A 16,228-nucleotide genomic window follows, 5' to 3' on the forward strand; every position below is an offset into this window, starting at 1 on the left:
CCGCCTTGGAATGCCTCCTTCCTGCCCCCCAGGCCCCCATGCTGGCCTGACACGGCTGGTGCAAGCTTACCCCTTCCTGTCAGCGCAGAGGCCAGATCAGGCCTCTGTGGGCCGGCGCGTCTCTGTGTGTTGGCCCTGCTGACTCAGGACGAGGCTTAAACATGGCTTACGGCATGTTTGCAACACTCCCAGGCCAGTGTAAGGGACTTATGCCAGCCCAACACAATCTCGGGATTGCACTCCATGATACTGAGAGCTACTGGTGGCTCAAGCCCTATTGGGGTCTTGCTCTGCCAGAACTAGTGTTCTGAACTAGTGGGTGTCATATGCGGGGAGAGAAGTGGAAGGAAGGGTTAGGGAGGGGTGGATCTTGGTAGCACTAGAAGGTAGCAAGATCCTTTCCCCTCTTTTAAAACTCACCCTGTGGCTATTCTCTCTTTGGATGTATGTTGGTTTTATTGACTGCCCCACCATGATGCAGTATGTACTCTATCAGCATAGTTGTATCAGTGCCATTGGTGGGGAATTGGATTGGACAGTAAGGGGCTGAGCTGTGAACCTGCTGAACTTTTCTGGGATTAATTTCTTAATTGCTATGAATTCCCTGGGTGGCAAACCTCTACACCTCAACTCCCTAGCAGCACCACGAAATAACTTCTCACAGGGTTGTTGTGAGAACAACATGAAGATAATATGCTTGAAGGATTTTATGATCTCAGGAGTGCTATACATATGCCTTAAATATAGCAGCAAAAAAGCCAAGTGCTTTGGTCTCTTAAAAGATAATTGGTTTATGAAGATATGAGCACCAGCCGATTTCACCAAATAAGGCATGACTGTGGATATTATAAAATACCGTCATAAAAGTTGATTGCTGCTTCAACCCACCTTTGTAAAATGACATGCAATCTGATCCTGAGCATTTAAGTCCCATGTGAACTTACTTCCTATAAAGTGTGTTTAAGATTGCAATGTTAGTGACTGTTCAATGGAATAGTCTTAATTTATTCTCAGTGGTGTTGACCATTGGTGGCAGTTATCTCTGTGTTCCTGTTCAGGAGTCATTCTTTACCCTATGCGCAGGTTGCAGGGAAAGCATTACTTATACTGATATTGCACATGGAAAGTATAGTGTTTCACAGGCATTTTCAGGTCTGCAGCTCTGGCATGCCCTGGTGGCAGTACTGGCATGCTCATGTTATATGTGCCAGGGGATACATACATAACAAAGCATTTTTAAATGGTACATTCCCACATTGCAGCATCAGCCCAAATAAGGACTATCCTGTGGCCTGTATGTAGGGTGAATAATAGTGTCTAAATGGATACTTAGATTATATAATTAGAGATACATGTAACAATTTGGATAAAATTGGCCTGTATGTAGGGTGAATAATAGTGTCTAAATGGATACTTAGATTATATAATTAGAGATACATGTAACAATTTGGATAAAAGGCTGGGAAAGGGTTTGGAATCTTTAGACCAAAATCCATAGTTGGAACAGTTCGGCAGTTCTGTACAAACCTGTTAAGACTTTTTTGTTTCATAATCCTTTGTTTTTGTTTTGAAACCTTTTATGAAACTCTCTTTCCTTAAGAGTTTCTCAGTGGTGTACAGGATGAGTTTTGAAATTGCTGTAAAAGCAACAATGGATTTGTAAGTGTGCGTCTAGGTTTTGTGCTGCTATTTGGTTTTGCATAAAAATCTCAATTTTTCTACTGAAGGGCGAGAAGCGTGTTTGTGACAATACTAATTTGAGCACTCCAATGCCAAATAAAATAAAACTCATGATCAATTCCTGATGGTGTCACTGGATGTTCTTTGCTTTTCTCTTTGTTACATGGTATGACTTTGGGCTCAGTCTTGTTCCCTGCCCCCCACCGATGCAGCTTCACCAAAATGGTTTGGGCTGCATTTTGAGGGGGAGGGGCAGTCGTGGAGTTCTTCTCTGGGCAAGGGAACAAAAGTCCCCTTATCCAGAGGTAAGCTGGCCAGGCCAGGCCTACTCAGATCTGCTTCACTAGAGGATTGCTATTAAACGCTTAATCATAATTGTAGCTCTAGAAATACTACTAGTAGCTGCTTCCAAGGAATTGGCTGCTTGTTTAAATTAATATAATTTAGCTGCTGCCTTCCACATTTTCTCCCCTCTTGTTTCCATCTTAGGTTTTCCAATTCACCATGCAGCAACAGTAAAAGCCACAATTGGGGCAATCTGTCTCCTCTGCAGCTCTTAAAGACATGTCAGCCTTCTGACAAGCTTGCACAGTGCTGGCACCTTTGTTCACGGAATAGTTGGAATGTTTTTGAAAACTCTGTGCTATCATATCAGTTGAGCTAACTGGGGTCATAGGTTATACTGCAATCATCATAATGCAGTATGGTTTGATCCATTTAGAAGGGTCACAGTGATCATTGCAATGTGCAATCATAAGGAATACTTCAGGGGCCATTCGCCCATCACAGATGACAATAAAGTACTGTCCTCAGCTGAAGAATTAAACCATCCAGACACTGGCCTTGTCAACAAGATAGAAGTCATGTTTGCACAGGAGATGGGACGGTTTACTTGAGTGTGGAAGGTCAAGGTAAGTCTGCTTTGAGTAGCCTACACTGTATAACTATGAATGGGTCATTCTGATTGTAACTTTCCTTGTCATGTAATCTTTTCAATGGGGCAGATTCAGCAGTGGTATAAATCCCATCACTTTGCAAGTTACCGATATTGCAGGATTGTGTATGTATTGTATTTCTGCCATCTAGTGGACGAAGAAGTTCTAGCAGGTAGTGAAACTTATGGATGCCGTCACCTTTAGCACTTTCGGTGTGTTAAAGAAAGATGTTTTCAGCTAACTTATGAGGTGAACTAGATAGCCAGCAAGAAAAGTAGTCCAAAGGTATGTCTGGCTAAAACTGTTTGCAATTTTTAAGATCAAGGTTCACACCTTGAATTCTGCTTCAGTAGAAGGCAAGCAGGAGACTTGTAGGCAAACAAGTGGCTTGCCTTCAGTAGAACACAAACATGCAGAGCTTAGGAGAGGGAGATAAAGGGGGTAATTTGTACCTGGGCCCAGAGTTGGAAAGGGGGGCCCATAAATTTTGAAGGATCTTACATTTTCCAATCTCACCCAGACTCACTGCCCATGTGGAAAGCTGGGGTTTTGCATAGGCACATGACAACAACTACTGCCACAAGCTATACACACCAGGACCAGGAATGCTTACATTCTTTAATAGGGCCACATCTGAGAGGAAACTGACCCGCCACAGTAGCTCTAATCTTCTGCAATGTTTTTCTATATTTGAAAGATTTTAGAGAAACTTAGGAGTGTGTTTGGTTTTCCTTATTACTGTATCTAGCTGCTAATGCCAGGAAGCCAGGTAGACCTGAGCTCTGCATTGGGAAGACTTGTAGATCTGAATTTCAACTCTTCTAGCTGTTGCCACTTTCCCCCTGCCTGTTTTGCCCCCATTCTGCCCATGCCCACTGCTTCCTTCCGCTCTGTTTCATCCCCCTCCCTCTTTGGGAAGGGGCCCAAAATAAACTTATTACCCCCTGATAAAATTCCTCTCAGAGGCCCTTCCCTAAGGGCATGCAAACATGCCCTTAGGGAAGGGCATGATGATGTATTCTCTGTGACCCAACTGCATCAACAGAGAAGCCCCAGGATTCTACAGTAATTGCACAGGGTCTTGCACAGAGACTGTGGTACAGTATGGTACATACTGTACTTTTTAAAGTGATGATCAAGGCCAGGGTGCATGTGACAGATTTGGCCACAGAGATGTCTTTTTCAGGGGCATCCCTAAAGTAAATATAACATGCTCTCGGCTTAAGTGTAAAGAGGAACAACCAGAGAATTGTGTTTGCTGCTGCACGATACACTGAATCCTCTTTCTGTCCTTGAAACTAGAGAATTGCTAAATGTAATCACAAGGTCAAGATTTAGCAAATGGACTGTGGGTGGTTGCCCTCTTCAACATTACAGGATAAATTATTTTCTAAGAAATCAGTGAATCCAACAGCTGTATGAGGAAACTATTAGGACAAAGACATTTGCAAGCCTCAGATGCAGAAGCAGCAGTCAGGTGCCTCCTGCACAAATTTCCCTTTGGACTAAACGTGTGCGGGAGTTTTTGTTTCCAGGAGTGCATATTTGTAGATGCACATAATTGTCAATACACTAACAGGCTTCAAATAGTTAACGTAGATCCATCAAAATGAAACATGAATAAATAAAAGGGGATTTGTTAAAAAAGATTGCAAAAACGAAGCCAAATGCACAGGTTGTAGAAGAGTGTGTGTCATGTACAATAACAATTCATGTTGCTATTCAAAAGAGAATCTGTTTAGCAATAGTTCAGCAACTGCGCCTGTGAAAATTACACATCCATTTTGGCTGAAAAGTGCTTGAAACATAAAATATCACTTCTTTGCAAGGCAATTTCCCCCCCCCCCCCGTAAATACTTGGAGAGGTTTCACACCTAGTATCCTGCTTCCCACAGGTTTCCAAAGTAACATTTAGATGTTCCTTGGAGACAAAACACATGATCAGAGCAGTAATATGGTGTGACTGTTGTTGGGCTGCACCATCTTTGGCACTGGAACACTGTACATGTGAATGTGTCACCATATAAAACATAGCCCATGCATACAAAAGTAGTGTGAGCCAATAACAAGCTCTAACTTAGAAGTGCTGCCAGCTGAATGCCAGACAGTCCAATCCTAACAAGAGCTGGTGCAGCAGGGCCACGTGGTCCATGGTGTATCCAGCGCTGGGAAGCAGCAGGTGCGAAGTCACCTTGGGGCAGGAGACATTTGTGGATGAATGCACACCCATTGCGGCTGTTCCCTAGGGCAAGGAGACCTGCAGCTGCCAAAGATCTCCTGCAGGATGCAGCAGAAGCTGTGCCAGTGCTGCTGCATCACTGTGTGGGTATTTAGTTCGGACTGGACTGCAAGTCTGTTCCGTTACAACAGAGGTGCCCAAGCTCCAGCCCGGGGGCTATTTCAGTCCTTTGGGGACCCCTAGCCCATGGGGAGATCCCAGTCTTCATTGAGCCTCTGAGTCACCAGAGACTTGCTGGAGCCCATGCTGGTTCAATGTGACTGCTCTCAGAGCGACAGCCAACTGCTTGTGACTTGTGGGCTGAGGACTCCCTTCACTGCTTGCTGTTTCATGTCTGTGAAAGGCCAGCCTTGCTTTGTGCGAGGCCTTTTATAGATAGGCCTTGAGCTACCGTGAGACCTTCATTCATTCATATAAGTTCTAACTCTAATATATTCATTTATGTAAATTTATTCACATTTTAAATGTAAATTACTTCTTTTTTTCCTGGCCCCTGACACAGTGTCAGAGAGATGATGTGGCCCTCCTGCCAAAAAGTTTGGACACCCCTGTGTTACAACATTAAAAAACAACAACTGTATTATTATTGTCAAGCGGTCAGCAAGGCTGCATGTTTTGTGCAGAGATGTACACCACATCTCATCCTTTTCATATCATTTCTTAGCAAAAATCTTCTGTGCTGTGAAACTGACCAGACACCGACTGATAGAACTACACAAAGCAAGTCTGCTGGAGAAGACTTTTGTGCTCTCTCTCTCTCTCTCTCTCTGTGCATGCTTTTGTGTCTAGAGACCCTCTGCTGTTTTCCACTGTTAGACATTTAGATTTTATCTTTTTGCCAGAATTACTGCTGGTTTCCTACCTTTTCAAAACACGAATTTCAAAGGTTCAAAGTTTCTGATGGCACTGATTAGGGTTTTGCAAAGTTTGCAAATGTATAGATTTTGTGAATACAGGTTACTGGTTAAGAAATGCAGTGGTCTCTTGTGGATAATTAACACCTTTCAATGTTGGGGGGGTAATTGGGTGGGAGCCACAGCATTGAAAATGAACTGGGGGTAGTTTTTTTCAGCCCAGAGGAGACTGTGTCATGGGAATTTCATGGCTATTAAAATTCTACCCCAAGTATATTTTGATTCTCAGAAAATACAGTCCATGGCTGTAATGTGGTCAGGAGTCCTGAGACACAGTCCCATATAGTGGTGGGACACTTTTCCCTTTGTTCTCTCTTTAGGGGGTCCAGTCCAAGGCCCAAACCTGGGCTTCAGATCTGCCATGGGGAGGGAATTGCCACCCACCTTACCTTCTCCCATGTATAGGGCAGCCAGGGTGCCTCATCGGAGGGATAGACTACTTTGTCCTATAAGCCTCCTGATTACCAATGGGTCTTCTCAGACCTACACTAGCTCTTTATTTGACACATGTCTGAGGAGAGGGGGATGTCAGCTCCCACCTCTGTCACAGCTCACACCCTCCTCCTGTCCCACCCCATTATGCTCTCTGCCACTGTTACACCTCCCCTGCTGACTCACAATGTTGAGCACACTTCTTCCCCCTGTTGCGCACTGAGCCTCAATGACTTCTCCAGTAGTGGCAGTGTTTTGCAGCTACACTCATTTCCAGATTGCTGTTGAAACCTGGTGACCTGGAAAGGGTGACAGCCGGAAAGTGTGGCAGCAACGCATGTTAGGATTGGACCTGTCCTCTTGCTGGAGGCCCTTTTTCTGATGCCTAAAAATGCACAATATACTGGCTGTTTTTGTTTTTCAACTTCCAGCACTGGAAGCACTGGAGAGCTGTTTCCTTTCTCCTCCTAGTACACTAGGGTCACATCGATTTTTCAGGTTCTAGAATGCTTGCCATGCTAAAATTTTTCCAGCAAGCTTGAGACTAGGAAAGTGGCTGCCTCTATAAATAATGTTATCATATTGATCTGTTCTGCAGAAACAACTGGACGCAGCCACCTTATATGGCAAATAGGAGAGGCGGTGGCGGAGGGCTTTTTGAACTTGGACAAAAGGAGCCATCTATTCTCAAGATTTTAAAAGCATTATACAGAAGTTAATAACTTTAACTTTAATAACTATAAGGCAATGATGAAATGTTGAGAAAACACCCTGAAGTACATTTGGCACCATTTTCCTTGAGTTTTTAATGAATCATGTTTCTAGCATGCTAGAAGACTGCTAGAAGCATGCTGGAAGACATGCTGCTTAGATGCATGCTAGTGGCTATTTTTTCTTGTTGAAAAATGAAGACAGCCACTATCCCTGCCACAGAGAATTCTAGGAAATGTAGTTCTTGAATCCTGAATTCAAGATTCCTGAATTCATGGGCAGAAGCCTTCAGTAACCGGGTGGCAGGAGAGAGAGAGAGAGAGAGAGAGAGAGAGGAACCTTGTTGCTACCACTGCTGACTGCCTCATTGAAAGGTTAATTGGGAGAAAGAAGAGGAAGGAGGTGATGGGAAAAGCATTTAGGGTTTCACAAGGTGTGGAGGAATCTACTAAGCCACTTGCTTTTTGCTATTTTTCTTGGCAAGCATTTCAAAACATTTGAGAGTGTTTTTGGAGCACAGAAAGGCTGCAAAAAAGCAAGTCAAAATCAATATGAACCAAGGGGAATTCACCCATCACTAAGCAGTAGTATATATAAGCCTCCCCCCCCCCCATACCAAAGTCTGGTGTGTACACTACAGTACTGTCAAACTTTGAAGCTAATCTCTCTCGCTCTGTGTGTGTGTGTGTGTGTGTGTGTGTGTGTGTGTGTGTGTGTGTGTGTGAGAGAGAGAGAGAGAGAGAGAGAGAGAGTGTTGTGTTAAGAATCTAACCTTATTGAGTACGAAAAATCATGATGAAAGATACTCTTTCATAGGAGGCAAGAGCCTTGTTGCTCTCAGGGCTTCCATTGAAAGCACTTTTATTTTGCCCTTGTGTATTTCACAGGGAAATCTGCCTTTCTGAACACAGCAGACTTCACGGGAAAAATCTGAGGCTTGCATGGAGCTTGCAAGCTGAGAGCAAATCTTCTGATAAAAACAGCTTCTGTGCCCCGGCTTCAATGCACTAAGAATACAAACCATGAAAGTGAATTGTTCAGTGTTTGCTGGCATTTTCACATACAGTTCTCACAAAGCGTATTCGCAGGAGAGGTAGCCCACTGGAAAAAGAAGCACCTTATTTTCATTTGCGGTGGTTGGCTTTCTTTTAAGTCCGAAGATTAATGGCAGGCGAGGTAGAAAGCAGCACTTATACATTTATATATTTGGGCTGCTACCCTGCATACAATTAGGCTGCTTCAATCCAACTGATGTCAAGGAAACCGAAGCCGCCTAACGAAGTGCAGGGTTGCAGCCTTTGTAAACAAATTGTGCCAAACCTGCTTGGTGAAGAAGGTTAAACTGCACATGTTGCAGGTGAATTGTGGTCCGCTCTTCCAATGTTTGATTTGCAGTATAAGCAAGGAGTGTGTGTGCGTGGATCAGGGCCGTGGTGCTGGGGAAGGGAGAAGATATTTTTATTTCCCAAAAATAAATCATGCCCCCCCCATTGTGATCCTGGCCCCTGTGCCCCTGGCCCTTGGAGCCAGGACCACAAAATGCCCCTCCCAGGCCTAACAATGTCACTTCCAGTCTTCTCTGAAAACCAGGAATAATGTTTTAAGCCTTCTGCGGACCGGAGAGGCTGAGCAGGGCCTTCCCACCCCACAGCAGACCTTCTGAGGCCTTCAGAAGGCCTAAAAAAATGTCACTTCCAGTGTTTCACCAAAAAAAACTGATACTCAGGTTTTTAGGCCTTTTGGGGTTCAGGGGGCCACCCTTGGCCTCTCCAGCCCTCAGAAGGCCCTCTAAGACCCTCTAATGGGGGCCTTAAGAAGGAAGAAAAAGGGCAGCGGTGGGAACAGTGGGGTGGCACTCTCTGGGCCTTTATTAGTAATTAATTGTTTTTGAAATGTTGGTTTTTATCACTGCTGCTGTTTCATTTTTATTCTCTATTTTCAGGGATGGGCAAGTCCAGCGCAGTTTGACTTGAGCCAAGTCACAAGTCTCTGCCCCCCTGACTCGACTAAAAATGAGTCCAAATGGAAGGACTTTCCGAGTTGTTTTCCGAGCATTTTTGCGACACAAAAAGACTCGAGTCATGAGTTTTTCCCTTTAAAAAGCCAACCGCGGCTCCATGGGGAAAAAGGGGCTGCTGCCAGGGTGTGTGTGTTTCGGAGTTCTCTTTAAACACTCCCCTGCCATATGCAACCATCTCATCAGTAAACAAGGTAAGAGGGGGTGGGAAGGATTGCATGAGAGCAGGGATAGAAGCAACAAGAGGGAGGAGGGTCATGCGCAAGAGCTGGGAGGCTTACAAGTATGACCCAATCCTTTGCAATTCTACTCAGAAGTAGTCCTATTTGCACAGGTCATTCAATGAAGCTTCCTCCTCCCAAGTAACAATGGAGCCATGAGGAGCCAGGAGGTTGGAAAGCGTGATCACTATGAACCGCCTCCCCCTTCCTGGCTTCTCCAGTCAATTCTAACGCAAAAACCCCCTTGGACTACTCCTTCTGCTCAACTTCATCTGAAAAAACAATCAGACCACCCATCCTTCATCCACTGATCATCAGTTCCTTCAAAGATGGACAAGAGAGCCTGCTCCCACCTCCCCCCTGCCTCCTGCTCAATGCAAAACCAAAACATTTACCCTTCCCTGCCTTCTGGCCGGAAGTTGCCTGCTGCTCAACCAGTCTGAATGATGACAGCATCAGGTCTTTCACATGCTGAAAAAAATAAGCAAGCATGCCCAGATGCAAACAGACTCGAGTTAGTATGCGTGGGGACCAAGTGCCAAGTCAGTGGCCTCAGACTCAAATAAAAGCCCGAGTCATCAATACGGGTGACTCGAGTGTAAACGAGTCAGCAAAAACACGTGTTTTGTGACTCAGACTTGAGTCACTGGACTTGAGTTCCCATCCCTGACTTGAGTTCCCATCCCTGTATGGGAACAATAAATCCCTGTATGGGGATTTATTACAGGGAACATAATCCCTGTATGGGAACAATAAAACATCCCAATATGTTTTATTGTATTTGGGGCAGAGCAATCCTAATTTGCATTGGAACAGGCAGGCCGGTGGCTCTATGCCATATCCAGCACAAGTTTTAGACTGGCTGAAGCTCAGCTCGAGGCAAGTGGAAAAAATTCCCTTTACCCCGGAGAGAGGCACAGCGGCCCCAATGGGTCTACTTGGATCTGTGCCACCTGAAGAGGTGCACTGATGCAGCAGACTTCTAAAGAGGCACAAATGTGCTTTATGGCAGATAGGATTGCGCCTATAGTTGTTCATGCATATTTTATATATTGTTGTTAGCTGCCTTGGGTGCCCTCTGCGGAGAAAGGTGGATTACAAATCAACTAACTAACTAACTAACTAACTAACTAAGGGTGCAATCCTGCTCTTCACCTGGGCACGTAAAGCATTTTGCACTTTCTCGGGAGTAAGCTGCACCAGTGCACGGAGGTGCGCTGGCAGCTTTCTTGGTGAGCCTTACATTGGCCTGACTGGGGTGGGCAGGGAGGAGGCGGGAAGGAGGAGTTGCTGGGTAGAGGGAGGATGGGCGGTGGGCAGAACTAGGGATGGGCGGGTGGGGAGTGGGAGGTGGGGCTGGGATCCAGCACTTATGCTGGATCTCAACCCCCATTCCCGGGGAGTTTGGCGTTCCCGGAGTTTGGAGACTCCCGTTCCCGTTCCCGGGGAGTCTGTCTTGTGTTCCAAACAATGCCGCATCCATGGTATGGCTGTCAGGGATGGCAGTGACTCAGGCTGAAGTGGTATTTTTAGTAGCAGGAGGGCTAGGCAACAAATTGGTGGGGATGACCACCACTCTATCTGCCCACTACCTCTCCTGGCCTGCCACTGCCTGGCCAGTCCACCCACCTCTTCTCATTTGTTCTCCAAACAAGCAAGAGGAAGATTGGGGGCTGGAGTTTACCTTCTCCTTCTGCTGCTGAAAATGATGGTGACAGAGCTGAAGATGGTACCGCTGGATGTAGAAGTAGTGGGCACAATGGTCGGTGGGACATGCATGCCAATGTACATGCAAGCACAAAAAGCAAGAGAGGGCAGAGGACTTTCATCAGCACTTCAGGTTCCAGCCCTGCTTCAGTCAAACTTGATGGTTTTCACCCAGGGCATAAGTTGTAGTCTATGGAGGCTGTGCAAATGTTAAGAACCCTTTAAAATGTGATGCTGTCTGCAGAAGCCCAACTTAGTGCATGCGCTTGGCACATCCATTTACATCAGCACAGATTTCTGCAGAATGTGGTCAATCTTGAAACTCACCACATGGGGGTGCATTTGGAGCAACTTTTCACAATGTGAAATGTACATGTAGAAGTCACCTTGGGCTGACTTCACCATGTCAACAATTAGTGCAAACACCCACACTAAATCTGTAAAATGGTCCTGGCCTCATTTTTCTTATGCTTTGATTTTCCTGATGGCTCACTGTTGCTGACACAGCAAGTGTACAATATGTTACTTGCAGGAGGCTGTTACAGATGTAAAGCACATAATCTGCAACCTTATGAAACATTACCCGTGTATCAATAACACCGTGATCCCACTGTGTCAGTCTCTAGCAGAACATTCTGTCTTCAGCAGAGGTCTGTATCAGCTTTCTGTAATGATTTCTCTTCTTTAGCATATGCAGGAACCCTGCAACATGTCATCTCCTTCCTCTATGCATTCTCAAATGTGTCAGTTAACAGCTGTCAAGTGAGAGAGGTTTCAGTGAACAGAGCCAAAGTACTCACCCACTTTGAAATGCCTTTTCAGTGTTGCCAAAAAGTTGTTGTCTGTTTGCTGGTTTTGCTTGGCAATCAAGCCAAACTGTTCATCCACATTTGTCTACATATTGAATAGCGTGCCTAACACAGCCTGAATGTATCATGTACCAGAAAATGATCTTGTTTCAAAGTATATTGGCTGTGTGCGGAAAGGCACTTCTTAAAGTTCTGGAGAACAGTGGCTATTAAATGTAATTGCTAAAAATGAAATACTGTACAGCAGTGGTTCTCAAACGTTTAGCACCAGGACCCACTTTTTAGAGTAAGAATCTGTCAGGGCCCACCAGAAGTGATGTCATGACTGGAAGTGACATCATCAAGCAGGAAAAGTTTTGATAATCCTAGGTTGCAATCCTACCCACATTTACCCAGTAGTAAGTCCCATTTACTATCGTTGTTAAAAGCATATACATAGTAGCCTGTTAAAAGTACAGACCTGTCACATTTCCCCAAATGCAGTCACATACCATGGTAGTATCAAGTCTAACATGAATGAATGAATGAATAAACCTTTATTAGGCATAGATAGAGAAATCATAAAAGCAAACATAATTAGTCCTAGTCCTGTTTATCAAAAACGGAGTTAAGATACTAAATTACTAATAAAACATTTACAGTTCAACATAAAATATTAATATTTTTGACAAATTACATTAAGAAGGCTTGGAAATCACCAAAAGTAAAAATTTAGAAATTCCCTCTAGCACATCTGGTGAGCAGTCATTTAGGAGACACTTCAGTTTTGCCTCATCCGAAAGCCCATTCATTTTGCCGAGAAGTGGAGTCATGTAAGTGTGGCGGGATCTAGTGTGCCGAGGACAATAAAAAAGAATGTGTATGATTGATTCAACATTTCCCAAATTACAAGGGCAGAGGCGTTCTTTATATGGTATTTGCCTATATCTGCCTTCTGTGAAGTCTAATATATTAGAAATAAAATATTGAAATGAATGGGGTCCTACCTGAAATTGGCTCGCAACCCACTTAGTGGGTCCTGACCCACAGTTTGAGAAACACTGCTGTACAGGCATCCCCCTGTATCTGCATAAACCATGGATAAGGGGGAACCCTATCTCCCTGCTATCTCTGCACCCTCCACACCACCATCACCTTTCTTTATGTTGCTAACCTTTCATGAAAGGAAAGCATTCCTTGCTTTAAACCAGCGGTTTTCAACCGCTGTGCCGCGGCACACTGGTGTGCTGTGAGGCCGCCTCAGGTGTGCTGCGGGGCCAAGGAGTCAGGCGGCGGCGGCAGCAGCAGCTGCTGCTGTGCGCACGGGAGAAGCAGCGGCTTGCAGCCTCGCGTGGCAGTAGGAGAAAAAGGGGCAGCCGCGCAGGGGCTTGGACGCTCCTGCTGTTGCTGGTGCCTGCCCCGCGCGCTGATTGAGCAGCCAGGCAGGCAGCTCAAGAAGCCTGGAAGAGCAGGCAGGATGTGGAGGGAGTGAGAGTGAGCCTGAAGGTGGAAGCAGGTAGGAGCCAGAGGCAGCTGCCTGGAAAGGATCCAAGAGAGACCCTTTTCCTTGCCTGCAATGCCCCAAAGTGACCCTGCCTGAGTTGCCTCCCCCGGCAAGGCTTTGGCAGGAAAGGCACTGGACCGCAATCTGATCCACACTTACCTAGGAGTGAGCCCCATTGACTATAATGGGGCTTACTTCTGAGTAGATGTATAGAGGCTTGCTTGGTCGCACTCTTTCTTGAATAAATGAGCAGACAAGTGATGCTTTTCTTCCCCCCACCTCCTTCCTTCCTGCACACACATCCCCCCATCATAATTGCTGTTAATCCCTCTTACTGCCCCTCCCCACCCCTCCCTCTTCCCCGCCTTCCAAAGTCCAGAGTCAGTTGCCTCCCACTCTATCTCTCTCTCTCTCTCTCTCTCTCTTCCCCCCACCCCAGTGAATCCTGCACTTGTTTCAGCCACATCTCCTCACTGCCCTTACCTCCCCCTTTCTCCAGTATGCTCAGTCTCTGCCAGCACCTTCTGGCATATCAGAGCATATCAATTGTTAAGAGTTTGAACAGACCTGCTTCAAAACATTGTTCTTCCTTTCCAGAAACCACATACACCTCCCTCTCCAAGCTTCTTGGGAATTTCTTTCATTGTCATGATCTAAGGCTGCAATCCTAACCACACTTTCCTGAGAGTAAGCATCCTCGGTATCACCTGGCAGGACAAAGTTCCAAACAACACAGTCCTGGAATGAGCTGGAATCCCCAGTGTGTATACAGTGCTGAAACAGAGACGCCTGCGTTGGCTCGGTCATGTCGTGAGAATGGGCGATGGTCGGATCCCAAAGGATCTCCTCTATGGAGAACTTGTGCAGGGAAAGCGCCCTATGGGTAGACCACAGCTGCGCTACAAGGATATCTGCAAGAGGGATCTGAAAGCCTTAGGAATGAACCTCAACACATGGGAAACCTTGGCCTCTGAGTGTTCTGCTTGGAGGCAGGCTGTGCAGCATGGCCTTTCCCAGTTTGAAGAGACACTTGGCCAACAGACTGAGGCAAAGAGCCAAAGAAGGAAGACCTATAGCCAGGGAGACAGACCAGGGACACACTACACTTGCTCCCAGGGTGGAAGGGATTGTCACTCCCAAATCGGCCTTTTCAGCCACACTAGACGTTTTGCCAGAACCACCATTCAGAGCGTGATGCCATAGTCTTTCGAGACTGAAGGTTGCCAACAAGCAAGCAACAAGCCCCACTGAACAAAATAAGACTTATTTCTGAGTAGACCTGGTTAGGTTTGTGCCCTTAGTTATTAATTAAATTAATTGTAACATAATAATGTAATTAAAAACTAGTAGTTTTACCCCTGCTACCCCTGGTAATTGGGTAAGTTACCCCTGCTAATTGGGTAAAAGGCACTTTTTCAAGTGGGTGCTCCTTTTTTTAGCAGGGGGAGAGTAACTGGCCCACCTCCCCACAGCAGTGTCTGTTCTAGTGGCTGTCTGCTGGTATTCATTTGCATCTTTTTAGATTGTGAGCCCTTTTGGGACAGGGAGCCATTTAGTTATTTGATTCTTCTCTGTAAACCGCTTTGTGAACTTCTAGTTGAAAAGTGGTATATAAATACTGTTAATATAATAATAATAAGTGTGCCTTGACAACTTAAGTGCCTTGTCAGTGTGCCGTGAGTTGAAAAATGGCTGCTTTAAACCAATGCTATTAGCACAAGGCACGAGGTTTATAGCAAGCAGAGCAGGCAAGCAGCCTGCAGCCTAGAAGGGACACTAAGAGCAAGCAGGAAGCACAAAAGCTTAGTGTTCCTTCTAGACTGCAAGCTGCTTCCCTTGGTAGGCTGCTTGCCTTTTAAAGCTTTGTGCTTATAGCATTTGTTGAAAGCAAGAAACATTTTCCCTTTGTGCAAAGGTAATCAACATAAGCAAATGTCATGGGGCACAGGGGCAGGAACTGTGGGAACCATGGATAAGCGGATCTACAGATACCAGACCCAAGGATACCGTGGGATGCCTATAGCTGTATTTAGTAACATTGTACCTTTCATTGCTCAATACTGTGGACAAAATAGGGAAAGACAACCTCCATTCATTCCTGCATGTGACCCACCCAAAGGGCTCTAGGTGACATATTTGGAAGCAGAAAGCTGAACCAAATGGACGATCAAGGCAATCTTATGCCCTTGCATTGTTTCTAGGGAGGGAGACATTATTCAAGTGCAAAGCACAACTTATTGCTTGTATAAATTGCTACTTTTTGTTGGATGCCATGCCTTTTGTTCAAAATTACTTGGTGAGACATATGTGCTAAGAGACATAAAAATATTATCATCCTATCATGTGGTAGTGCTATAAATCTAAGGAAAAATTTGAAAAATGGTTGCCAGTAGCAAGGTCCCTTCCAGCATCAGGAACATTTTTCCTTCAGACAATACTTGAGTGGTGACATCGGTCTGAGGGCCGGAGTTAAGGGTGTACTTAGATTCCCAGGCTCAATTTGTGCTACAGCTGACAGCATGATGGAATTCCAGAAACATCACCATACTTTAGAAGGGAGGGTTAGAATGTGAGGGACAATATTGACCTGGCTCCTGTGCAGTCTCAAAGAGGATGCCTGCCTGTAGTTCTGGAATCTGATCAGAAAAATATATACACACATCTTTCACTTATTTGTCTATAAATTTCACAGAAACATCACCATGATCACAACTGACCTTGGTTTCGTTACAGACGTCATCAAGTGCTGACGATAATAGCATCCATTCTTAGACCAGATAATGCCTTCCAGTTCTGAAATACTGTACACTCTTATCCAAGATTCATTTCCCACTTGTTGCTGACAAGTGAAAGATTTGAAGTGTGCCTTCCGCTTTAATCCAGGGAAAAAAATAAAACCTCTGTCGCTACTCCCCAACGCCCACAGGTGTCAAACTGATATAGAGGTAAGCGGATAAAAGAAAATGAAAAGTTTTATTACACGACAAACAGAAAAGTAAATATGTCCCTCCATTCTTGATAATGATTGCAGGAACATCAGGGGCTATTAAATGGTTCACAGAAGAGGGTTGTATGTGCTG

Source organism: Tiliqua scincoides, chromosome 3, assembly GCF_035046505.1.
Source record: "Tiliqua scincoides isolate rTilSci1 chromosome 3, rTilSci1.hap2, whole genome shotgun sequence".
NCBI classification, from domain to species: Eukaryota; Metazoa; Chordata; class Lepidosauria; order Squamata; family Scincidae; genus Tiliqua; species Tiliqua scincoides.